We start from the raw sequence: 13,310 nt of genomic DNA, 5'->3' as shown, positions 1-13,310 counted from the left end.
AAGAGAAAAGAAAGTTGTCCTTGAATTCCCTTTCTCTTACTTTCCGTATCCATCCATCAATTAGACTGGTTAGCTCTCTCTTTGAAATATAAATTAAAAAATATTGCAAAGGATCTGAAGACATGACACAGTGGAAAAAGTAACTAGAATTTCAAGAACTTTGTGGCAAAAGTTAAAAGAGAAATCTATGACTCTAATGATTTCCATCTCTTGGAGTGAGGATGTTAATGATGCTCAAGAATTAGAAAGAACTAGTATTAAAGTAGAACAAAGAGCACAAGTGTAGGGAGTGGGAAGATGTTCCTGTTCCTCTGAGATAAGATAGAAGATGAAGAGAATAGGCAGAGATTGATGACTGGGTATTTGGATCTCAACCTTAAAGTGGGTAATCACCATTGCCCAATTGACTAATGGAGATAGAAAAAAGTGAGGGGGTATGAATGGGCTGACATCAATCATCTCAGTAAAGTAGGAGGCAAAGTTATCTCCTAGTATATGACTTGATGAGGATAGAAAATATCTGAAACAGCTGCTACAAGGTATTAAAGGACAAGAAATAAAAAGAACACTGAGTAGCCAAGAGGGCCCAGTCTAGATGCCTCCGTTGTATGGAAGGTAATTTTTTCCTATCTTAAATGAGCTTCGGCATTTTCCTGTACTGAAGGGCAGGGGCGCTGACATCACACCATAAATGTACCACAACACTCCCTGTACCCTGCGTGACTGAATAAAGAAGAATGGCATGATAGTGCCAGCCTTGTACCAAGAGTTATATATTGATAGCAGGTGCAAGGGATTGAACTAATCATACTCCTTACGGCTGTTCAAAGTCACTGTCTTTCCTCTGATTTGTTACCTCTTATGCCCATTTTTTATCCCTTTCCCCCTCTTCAGCATACTCAGTTGTTTCATGTACATATTTTTTGTTTGTATTTATTCTTTAAAAATTGGTATTGTTTTGTATATAAGCATTGTTTAATTTGGGGGTTATCTGGTTCACCATCTTGTTTGTTGTAATCAGCATTGTTTCTAAGATCCACTCATTTTGATATGTGCACATTTAATCATCATTTTCAATTGACCATTCTACAGAGTACTCCTTGATGTACCCCTGCCACATTTTGCCTGTCTCTTCTACTGGTGATAGACGATCAGAATGCCTCCAGCCCCTTACCACTTCAAACATTAATGAGATTTCTCACAGAAGTCCTTTGTGGACCTGTGAGAATTTCTTTGGGATGAATACTCAGGAAGAGTTTCTGAGTTATAGGGTATGTGAACATTAAATTTGTTTAAGCACTATAGATTGTTCTTCAAATGAGCCACGCTATTTATAAATTGTCCCCATTAGTGCCTGAAGGTTACTATATCCTAGTTTTCTTCAACTCTCCTTGCATGTTAGAATTACCAGGAGGGTTCTTTAAAAATATCCAAGTCAGGAGCCTATATTCTGATTGATATAGACAGAGTGACTTTTTGACATGTAATAGTTTTTAATCTTCCCAGGTGATTCTAATGAGCATGTAAATATGAGAACCATTGTTATAACCTCTCAACATCACCAATACTTGGCATTATACAATTTTCTAACTTTGCCAGTCAAATTAATATAAAGTAATATGGTTTAAATTTGAATTTTGGTGATTACTAATAAGTTTGAGCATCCGTTTATATGCTTCTTAGCCTTTTGGGTTGTTCAACAAATTGGTAGTTCTTATTGTTTGTCCATTTTTTGAGAGGGCAGTCACTGACTTTCTAAAATTGATTTTTAGGAAAGCTTTTGTATATTTTAGATATTACTTATTTTCAGATTTAGAGAGAGAACATATCTTTTCTCAGAATTGTCATTTGTTGATTACCTCTTTCATGGTTACCTTTTCCGAAATTAAATCTTTAATTATGATGTAATCAAGTTTATTTCTATTTTTGCATATTTTTTTCAAGAAATTCTTTTCTTGCTCTATGTCAAAATGATATTCTTTTTTTATTTTCTTATATTTTATAGGCTTTTTTTTTCTTACTCATAAAGTTATTAACGCATTTGGATCCCAACTTTATGTAGTGTTAGGGATAAAATGTTTTTCCCCCCTCCGTATGAGCCAAATTTCTGAATACCATTTGTTAAAGAGCATATCCTTGGATTTATGATGTCCTCTTAATCATATATTAAGATTCTAATCAGAATTAAGATCCCATCTTTCAGGGATATTTATGAACTCTTTATTCCAATCCACTTCTTGGATTTCCTGCCAATGTTATTACTGTTTTATTACAATAATTTTAAAATATATATTTTTATATCACTTAGGATTCCTTTTTAAACTTTTTAAAAGGGTAATTTAATTATTTCTAAACATTTATTATATCATATAAATATTAGAATAAGTTTAGAAGGATGCTAAAACATATGAAGGAAATTTTATGTGGACATTTATATGGAAGAATAAATAATTTTAGAATAAGTTTAAAGTAAATTACTCTAAGTTTTATATGCAATGCATTTTCACAAGTTACTAAATCCAGTTGGAAATTTTGATTATATGTTTTGGATATATAAATTATTGGGGAAATAATTGATATTTTTATAACAGTAAGTTATGTTGTTCAGAGCAAGAAATATATCCATTTGTGTAAATTATATTTGTTTATATATGTTTAAATTGTTTTCTCCATAGAAATCATAAGAATTTTTATATTAATTTCCAAGATACTTTATAGTTTTATTCCTATAGTGAATAATATTTCATTTTTGATCATGCTAGCTATTATAGGTATAGAGTAATGCTGTTCATTTTTATAAGTTGATTTTGTATATGGCAATTTTGCTAAACTCTCAGTATTAATTCTAATAGGTATTCTGCAGATTTTAAAAGATGGGTAGTCATATCATCTGTAATTAATATTAGTTTTATCTCATTCCTTCCATTCATCACACTCATATCTTTTACTTTCCTGCTATGGCAGGAGCAAGTACCTTTGGTACCATGGTACAAGGTTTATTTTGCTCCCAGGCTTAAAGGTATCTTAATATTCTCCGTTAAGTGTGATAGATGGTGAAGATTACCAAGTGAAGAAGATTGTCATCCTTTCTAGTTTGTTAAGGGATACTTTTTTCTTTTTTATTCTGTAAAAGTTTTTTCAAACTGAAAAAAAGTTTTTTGTGCATTTATTGAGTTAATTACATCTTTTCTCAATCAGCCTGTTGATGTGCTTAATTATATTGGCAAATTTTCTTATATTGAACAATCCTTGCATTCTTGGCATAAACCTTATATTATCATGATTATTATATTTATTTTTTTTTTAGTTTTTTTTGATGAGTGTGGACCATTTTTAAAGTCTTTATTGAACTTGTTACAATATTGCTTCTGTTTTATATTTTGGTTTTTTGACCACGAGGCATGTGTGATCTTAGATCCTAGACCAGGGATCAAACCTGCACCCCTTGCATTGGAAGGCAAAGTCTTCACCACTGGACTGCCAGGGAAGTCCCACATGATTATTTTAAATACACTATCTCACAGTAGCTGTGAAGAGTTGAATTGTGTCCTATCAAAATTCGTATGTTGAAATCCTAGCCCCCCAGTACCTCAGAATACTAAAAAAGTACGTTTTCAGTGGTAATAACTCTGAAGCATTGTTTGTCTTCAATGTAGTTATTACTCCCTCACATTATATTATATTATAGTTACTCCATATAACATTCATAGTTCAAAGTTCTTTTCTTTCAGTATACCTTGGAAATATTGCTCACTTGTCTTTTTTGCACCGTTTGTTACTGTTATGAAGTTTATTATTAATTTGGTGCTTGTTGCTATTTAGGCAGTCTATTTCTACCTGCATGTATTGTATATTTTGTCTTGCATTTACTATTCTAAATTTTAGAATAGTATAAATATGTAAATAGTATAATATGCTTAAGTAAATAGTATAATATGCTTAAGTCTGAAACTTTCAATTTGACATTTTTCATAATCAATTTTAATTCTGTGAAAATCCACTTCATAATTTTTTTTAACTGTATCTTTTCTCTCTCTTTTTATTTTTCTTTCTGGTATTCCCAGGATCTAGATTTTGGCACTTTTATTTCTATCCTCTAACTCTCTCAGTATTTCTTTGATATATCTCTTCACTCTTTTCTGTAGTCCTCTAGGAGAGTTTCTCCATTTAATCTTTGTGCTCAGTAATTCATCTATAAATTTAACCTGTTCTGCAACTTAGTCCATTTTTATGGCTTTTTAAAATTTCAGACATTATATTTTCATACTAATATTTTCCATTTGGTTCACTTATTAATGACTTCTTACTCTTTTCTCACTTACAAATATTTCCTCCTTTGTCCTTAGGTAGATATTATCTTCATTTCCTTCTATTCTTAGAATTTTGTTTCTATGAAAAGTTTAACCTAGATAAAGAATATTTGCCTTATTAGAGTAAATTTTTTCTTCATGTTTTTGGTAATGGAACAATCACAGTGTTTGCTGGACTCCAGTCTGAAAATATACATGGCTTTATCAAATTTTTCATTAATTTATATTGTTTCAGCAAATATATTATTTCAATAAATTTCTTCCTGTTTCACAAAGGAAATAGTTCTTTTGTCAGAGAATGATCATGGTTATTATCATTATAAGCTTGTTTATAATGTTTTCTTTGATGAAAAATTAAGTGCATTGTCTTTATTTGCATAATTTATCACAATCCTGTACTATATATGTAATAAGGTAAGATTGTAGCTTTGTTAATCAGATTACTAAACAATCTTAGAAATTTTCCTAACAAAATATCTTCAAATTAGTTGTACATCTTCAACAGATTCTGGGAGCTAATATATATGTTTGTATTACAATAAAATGTATATTGTTTTAGAAAACAATTTGTTAACTCACTTTGTAATTAAACAGATATTTACTCTGGGTATGAACTAGATGCTGCTAGGGATGCAAAAATAACAAAATTTTAAAAACTAAGATTCATTTACTTTTCTAGGATTGCAGAATGATTTTGCAATTCATTTGATGCTGAAATGAAAGCACCCATGAGTGCAAGAGAATGAGAGGGCTAGCTCCATTTGAGTAGATATATTCAAATGAAAGTTTGCAAATTAATTCAATGAAGTAGGTTGATGTTAGTTGCCAGAACTCCTTGTGAATATGATTAAATGGAGTGTCAAATAAAAAATAAATCCAGATTTAGATAAGGAGAGACCTTATTTGAAAAGATTACTGCAATAAGGGGAGTGGATGATTGTGGTAGGGAGAATATACCAAGCATAGGATCAGCAGGCCTCTCAAAGGCTAGGCAGAAAAGGGCTTTTCTCTTAATAAGGAGGAGTAACCAAGACTGGAAAGAATGGGATGTGGGTGGGAAGGTAGGATGAGTGAGGATGGTACAACTGGGGACAGTAGACCAGAGAATGTTTTACTCCAAGGTCAGCCTTTTCTTAGAAGAGACTATGAAGGAAGGGTTGAAGCTGCTAGGCTGAGAGTGGGTCAGAGGAGCCTGGGGGAAGGAGAGAAGCTTAGCTAAAGTTTGGTCAAATCAAGGTAGCAGGTCTTTTGTCCAGATTGGTCAGTGTCACAAACAGTTCAGCTAATCACTAATGAAACAAAGAATGGGAATTTGGAGGGTCAAAGTCTGGCCTTGTCCTGGATAAACAGGGGAGTGCCCTGAATCTTATCTAAGTCATGTAGGGAAGGGTGGTTCTTTGTAGCAAGCCATTTCTAGAACACAGAGGGATGGGGGATTTCCTTAACCTTTGTTATTTCCCAGGGTCACAGGGCTAGGGTAAAGTTCAACATGGTCAAGATGGTGATGAAGGTAAAGAGATTTCTGAGGAGAAATGTTTTGGCAGCTAGATGGGAAAGGCTGGTAGAAAGCCCACAGGAAGGAGACCAACAGATTTAAGATTACATAGTCCCACTAAAGTTAAAAATAGGAAATTTTGATTGTAGTCACAGAGGCAGAATGCATTAACTGTGGTCAAAGCAATATTGCGTGTAGGCAAGTGTAGTGCCTCTAAGAGTAACAGTAATGCCTCTAACAGTAAGGAAAGCACAATTTTCGAATGGAGATATTTGGAGGCTCTGTTTTGGAGGATTAGATTTCCTGCCCATCAATTCCCTCCTAACTAAGCCACTAACATTGTGAGATGCTCTAGATATCAGATGGAAAGATATGAGAAGTTTCTTCCAGGGCTGATGGAAGAACTGGTAAAAGGAATAATTTCCCTGTCTCTCTATCTTAAAACAAAACTGTATAAAGTGATTAAAATGGCAAATCTATGCACATTTATAAATTCCTGATTGTTAGAATTTAATGTAAAGATAAAAACTGCTTACCATACAAAATGTCAAAAAAAAAATCACATTAAAGCAAAACATTTAAATGAAAAAATCCTTTCAAGTGAAATACCTTAATAAAAGGAAGAAAATTTGAAACTGAAGTAAAACTTTTTATATTGTTGCTTTGTCTGTAGAGATCACCTGAATCTTAAAATAATATATATTTTACAAATTCTGGTCTTAAAATTCATTGTCTTGAGTCCTAGACAATAATAACATTAATTGAGCAGTCAAGCTGTTTTATTCTAGTCTTTCAAAGGAATTCAGACAGTTTTGCCAAAGATAATGTTACCTCAGTAATGGGATCCCACAAGTTTTCACTCACAGTTAGGATATGGATATCAAAGTGTTTGGTGAAATGACGAAAACAGCAGGTCTAAAAAGATATAATTCTTTTGTGTACAATCAAAATAAAAAGGAGAGACAGTCTATTGTGAGTTTTAAAAAAGGGGAGAATGTTGAGTAGGATTTGTACAAAGAACTTCAAAGTCTAACCTTTAAAATGAAGCTAAACCTAGGTTACTTTTAGGTCCACATATAGGAGAGCCATGTGTATTCTTTTGTAAATAATGTTTGTTTCAATATTTTGTCTTTAAAAATATTTCTCTTAGCATAATTTATTTATTGTTGTGATTATTTCATTTAAGAGAAAGGTAGCTGACCTCCCATTGCAGAACTTGGTTGAAGTTCTCATGAAAAATCTCGATCTAGTTATTGAAACACACTGCTACAAGCCTGCCAAAGTATAGCTCAGGATTTTATAGATACTTGTGGAAGTATATTGGGATACTCATCATACCCCAGGGATTGCTCAGGTGGTTTGAGATTTCCACTACATCTCCTTCCCTGGAGCTTTCTCTCTTTTGGTTGAAAGGGCACAACCTTATTCTGGAGGGGGTGAGTGGTGGTGCCACCACCAGGCTGATACTCAGTCCCTGCACACGGAGTTTTGTGGTATCCCAGCTTTGCCATAATTATTCCGTGGATACTACTGCACAGTGCTTAGCTCTGGAAATGACTTTTGAATATACTTCATTCAAATCCTCTTACAATAGAAAATGTTATTGTTAGAATAAAGTGGTTCAATTTCATAGCTTTCAGTGTCAGTAAGAATAGGCTGTATGTGCCCATTTTTCTTTTTGATTCATTGTAGCCTTTATTTTGACCTCGCTCTTGGCATTGGAAGAAATTCAGGCCCTTTTTATTTTGTTGCATAGACCTGGTATTTCTGGGCCTATATGTCAAGGTTTTCTCATATATAAGCCATTCTGAAGAGTTGGCCACATTATCAAGTGCTAAAGTTGTCCTTAGTCCTTCCTCCCCTCCTAGTCAAGGGTGTTGCACAATAGTCTAGTTGGGACCCTCAGGGAGGGCCAGTGGGTGGATCCCAGAAGGCGATTAGCAGTGTGGCTAGGAGACCTCTGCTCCAATCAGCATGCGCCACACGTGCTCTGCCCTACAACCTGAAACCCTTCCTCCCGCCTCACCTTTAGCCTTTGCCCATTTGGGAAGTGACTGTTCACATACACTCTGAAGCTGCCTCCCTGAACGAAACAGCCATTCCGTGCTTCCTCCTCTCTCTTTCAGGGGTATCTACCTCTTTTATAGGGCTCGTCCCTATCCATGGAGCCCCATACCCATTCTCACCTACCTGTCAAAGATGATAGGTTCGTTGAAGGCAGGGACCATATGCTACTTATTTTTACTTTTCCACTCCTATAATGCTTGTCGAATAACGTGGTCTTGAAATGTATCTTTTGGAAGGGTGAAGGATTTTTTTATGAGTGTTAAGAGATAAGGGTTAATATTATTAAAAAATGAAAATAACGATAAACATTTATATCCCAAGTTAAGGAATTTCAGAAAACCCTAATGCTGCTATTTCTTAGTAAATTATAAATGTATAGCCTCTTAAACACGTATCATGTGACTTCTCCTTCTGTGAAATGTCTCAGTTTGTGCACCGGTTAGTTTTCTTGGCTGCACTCAGTAATGATCTACAAAAGCAAAGAGCCCTTTGCAAATTACAGTCCTACAATACAATGAAGAAGAATATTATAAGATGTCTTACAATTGGGAGTTTTAAGCAGAGAACCTTTACAATAGACACTAGTTAGATCCTTAAGAGTGTCAAAAATGAGCTGAGTTCTCCCAGGAGGATTTTGGAAGTTTCCTTTACCATGGCAAGCAATGAAATTGCAATTGTTAGCAACTGCTTTAGAGTATTTAGCAATGTGGAGGAGTTAATGCAGGATCTAAAATTCTCTGACATCATCTCAGGATTACCTTCCTGGATTATATATTCAAAAAGCACACAGAAGTTTTGAGAGTAAGAAAATGCATCTTATATGCATTCACACGGGAAAGAACTTTTTTTTTTAACTTCACCTAATTTACCATCCTACAGAGAACTAAACCTAATGATTAGTCTTCATTATTTTAACATCATCTCTGATCTCTTAGTGAACAGGATTTTAAGGTGATGTATGACATATTAATGTGAACCGTGTTTTAATCAATACTGAGGTTTTTTTTTTCTTTTAACCTTGAAAGAATTCAAGGAAAATTTGATATTAAATGTACTCATAAGGATAAAAATGAAATTCAGAGACAGCTGCTTTACAGCTTTTAATATTCATACCATATAAAGTTTCTTTAGTCACAACAGTGTGACAGTTTTTTAAAACAAGGGCTTGGGCAGCAGGTTGCAAAGCAGGAAACTGCCATTCATTAAAAAGTCACCCTAAACTTCTTCTAAACTAAATTATAAATATCTGTGGATTTCCTTTGGTAAATAGTTTTCAAACTTGGATATGCTGGATTTATTTTAGAAAAATGATTGTTGGCTTCAAACTTGTTTTAAAATTAGGCCTAAAAAGGTTAAATTTATAGAGTAAATGAATACCAAGTGGCCTCATGGTGTTTTGTCAATGGGATTACTGATTTTTACTTAAAATTTGGGATTAAAAGAATTCATCTAATGGCATCTGCCATTAATGTTTATAATGTATTAAAAAGTTTTTTATTTGGAGATTTAAAACCCCCAATTGTCTTTAAACTTGGCGTGGTAATATTTCAATACATTATGAATAATTTATGAATTATGAGTTTTTTCCTTGATCACGTTTAAATATTCCATTTGTATTTTGAATATAGCCAGACTTACTTACTTGCCTCTGGATCCTTAAGAAAGATAAAAGCAAAAATGTATATAATAGTTTTTTATAAAGAAATTCAAAATGGGCCTTAGGAAAAAAAAAATCACTCTTACCTTTCCCCGTATATAATTAGATTATCTGTTTCTTCTCGATCAAGCTTTGATCTTTTTCATACTTTAAAGATGCTGCTCCTCTGTCTTCTAGTTTGCAGGGTTTCAGATATGAAAACTGCTGCCATCCTAATCTTTGTTCCTCCATACTTGTCTTTTTCTCTGGCTGCTTTTAAGATTTTCTCTTTGTTCTTAAATTTGAGCAATGATTATGATGTGTCATGGTGTTGTTTTCTTTTTGTTTCTCATATTTGGGGTTTAAGTTTGTTGACTCTCTGGGTTTTTATTTTTCGTCATTTGAAAAATTCTCAGCCTTTATTTCTTCAAATATTTTTATAACTCTCTCCTCTCCTTCAGGGACTATTCAACCACTTGAGGTTTTCCCATAATTCAGTGATCCTCTGTCTCTCCCTCCCTCCCTCCCTCCTTCCTTCCTTCCTTCCTTCCTCCTTTCCTCCTTCCCTTCCTTTCTCCCTCCCTCCCTCCCTCTGTTTCTTCCTTCCTGCCTGCCAGCTAGACTCTTTCCTGTGTTGTAGTATAATTGCTATGTCTGTGTCTTCAATTTCACTACTCTTTTCTTCTGCAATGTCTTACCTGCCAATAATCTCATATAGTATATTTTTTATTTTATACATTGTGGTTTTCATTTCTAGAAGTTCTATTTGGGTGTTTTTTTGTATCTGTTTAATCTATCTCCTAGCTTCTTGAGCATATGGAACATATCTAAATGTCCTTGCCTACCACTACCATCATCCAGGTCATTTGTAGATCAGTCTTGATTAATTTTTCTACCCATTGTGGATTTTATTTTTCTGCTTCTTTGCATGTGATTTTATATATATATATATATATATATATATATATATATATATATAGCCATACACCCGACCCCCACACACACACACATTTTATTGCATACCAAGTATTGTGAATTTTACCATGCCATGTTGGGTGCTAATTAACCTTAAAATCATTTTGAGCATAGTTTGGGATATAGAGAAGTTACTTGGAAATGGTTTGTTTCTTTTGGGTCTTGTTTTAAAAGATTTGTCATGTGAGGCCAAAGCAGTATTTATTCTAGCCTTAATTTTTCCCTACTGATAAGGTGAGACTATTCTTAGTAATCTAACTGAAGTTCTGTGAATTCAAAATTTTCCTTCCTTGCTGTTGGTTCTTGTGTGAGCTACAGGCACTGTTCTCTCTAAATTTTGTGGGTGGCTCTTTCCTCAGTCTTGGGTCGTTATCATTACTCAGTTCAATTGTAAGAAGGATTTTTTGCAGGTATCTTTATTGCTTTTGGTAGAGTTCTTTCCTCTCCAGTGCTCTTGACTGCAAAATAGACATCTTCATTTCACCACATTCTCAGCAATATCTCCAAAGCTCAGGGAGATTGCTGGGGTTCAACTGAGTTCCACCTCCCTGGACCATAGTCTGGAAACCTTCTCCATGCATTAAGCCAGGGAAGTCATAGGGCTTACCTTATTTGTTTTTCATTTCTCATGGATCACTGTCCTTTGTTGCCTGATGTCTAATGTCTTAACAGTCATTATTTCATACCTCTTGTTTCATTTTTTAGGTGTTTCAGGTGGTAAGAGAAATATAGCCTCTGTTACTCTGTCTTGGCCAGAAGCAAAAGTGTCTAAATAAATCTACATAGCTGAATTTAATATATGGAAAGGTGTCAACATAAATTTCTGAGGAAGGTTTGGATTATTTATTGAATGATAGTGGTTCTTTTTTTTTTTTAGTACCATTGGGAAATCAGTGTATGTTTTCATACCATATAGCACTGTTAATCTTAAAGAGTTTTATATTTTAAAAACAGGATTATAAAAAGTATAACACATGCAAATACACACAGAGACACACAATATTCAATAGTCAATCCCGGGGAATGTGAAGTTGAATGAGTGTTGTCATATAACTGATGGCCATGTAAATTGTTACAACCCCTTTATGTTTAGTTAAAAAAAAATAGAAAACCTAAATAGTAATACTTTATACCTAGTGATTTTTACTCTGGGATGCTATTTTATGGGAAAAATGAATAAAAGAAAATTTTTATGTAAATTATTCCCTTTGTATATATTTAGCTAGAATTTAGAAATAATAGTTGTTTAATGATAGGGCAATGATGCATCCATGTGTATATACTCACCAAAACAATCTTTACGAAAAGTTTATCCAAATGGAAAGATTTATATTATATTGTAAATGGAAGTAAAATCAGTTTATATAGAACTTATATTTCTTAGCTTATTAATGTGTTAAGTTGATAATGACATATATCTTATTATGTCAACTGTAGAGTGCATTAAAACATGTATTTTTGTTGTTGTTTTAAATTTTTTTTATTTATTTTATTTATTTTTGGCTGCCTTGGGGTTCCTTTCTGTGAGCGTGCTTTCTCTAGTTGCGGAGAGCGGGGGCTACTCTTCGTTGTGGTACATGGGCTTCTGATTGCGTTGGCTTCTCTTGTTGTGGTGCATGGGCTCTAGGCACGTGGGTGTCCGTAGTTGTGGCTTGCGGGCTCTAGAGTGGAGGCTCAGTAGTTGTGGCGCCTGGGCTTCATTGCTCCCTGGCATGTGGGAACTTCCTGGACCAGGGCTTGAACCCTTGTCCCCTGAATTGGCAGGCGGATTCTTAACCACTGCACCACCAGGGAAGCCCAAAACATGTATTGTTATACATTAAATAAGTGTAAGTATATTGAATGCCAACTTAGTGTCATGAACTGTACTATATACATGAGCATAGAGAAGGGAAGTAAGATCTGTTTTATAAAGAAGTGTAGAGTGCCATAGGATCAAATAAATAGACTAAAGAATGGTGTTTGGAAAGTGAAATTATTGTTTTTTAGTTATATTACAAGAATGGCTTATCTGATATTCATTGACATTTATATCTATATGTTTTGTGAGCAGGCAACAATCCTTCTGGTGTTTTAGAGTCATAGAGTTGTACTGTTATTTTATATTCTTATATAGTATTAAATGCCTTTATATTTTATGGTCTGCTATTGTTGAAAATGTCTACCTAAAAGTGATGAGATTTGGGTAGTGAAGAGGCATACTGAATTTGATCTGCTGATTAATCGACATCATGGTATTGGTCTCTTTATTCTTCCAGAGAAGTTGAATCTTACATTTATACATTATATTCCTTTTCTGCTAGTTTTTGATCTTCACTTATTCCTTGAGGATATGACCAATTAATAATCACATCTGTTAGGTTCTAGGTGAAGAGTAACTCTTGGGAGAATACAGAATATATTTTGTCCTTATTGTATTTCTTTGCATCTTGCAGAGTGCCTGGAACTGGAGATCAATAAATAATTTCTGAGTGAATGAATAAATTAATTGTAGAAAATGGAGCCATTTTAATTGTTACATATATATATATATATATAATAGTAATATCTTCATACCATAGAAAATAAACCATGTTATATTGTTAATATACATAGAATAATTATCTTGGCATTCTAATTCTTAAAATGTATTCTCTACCTATCTTGTATTAATAGCATATATCATGAGAAGATGAGTAAAGTATGGAGTGAATAACAGATTGATATTATTATGTCATTATCTAAGTCTACTAAACAGTGCCTAGTAATATTTTATAATTCAATTAACTATTTTAATTTTTCTTGGGAGTAGAAGTGCAAGGACAGAGATAGCAGTAATTTCACTACA

The 13,310-nt window shown here is 33.7% G+C and overlaps 1 protein-coding gene across 7 annotated transcripts in view; it reads left to right on the top strand.

Moving 5' to 3' along the window:
- GULP1 (GULP PTB domain containing engulfment adaptor 1) overlaps nt 1-13,310 on the top strand; it is a 274,219-nt gene that overhangs the window by 152,259 nt on the left and 108,650 nt on the right. The window lies entirely within an intron of this gene.

This window comes from Mesoplodon mirus, assembly GCF_964341445.2.
Source record: "Mesoplodon mirus genome assembly, chromosome: 8".
NCBI lineage: Eukaryota > Metazoa > Chordata > Mammalia > Artiodactyla > Ziphiidae > Mesoplodon > Mesoplodon mirus.
Note: the sequence above shows the minus strand (reverse complement) of the source record. Positions and strands in the feature narration are given on the sequence as shown.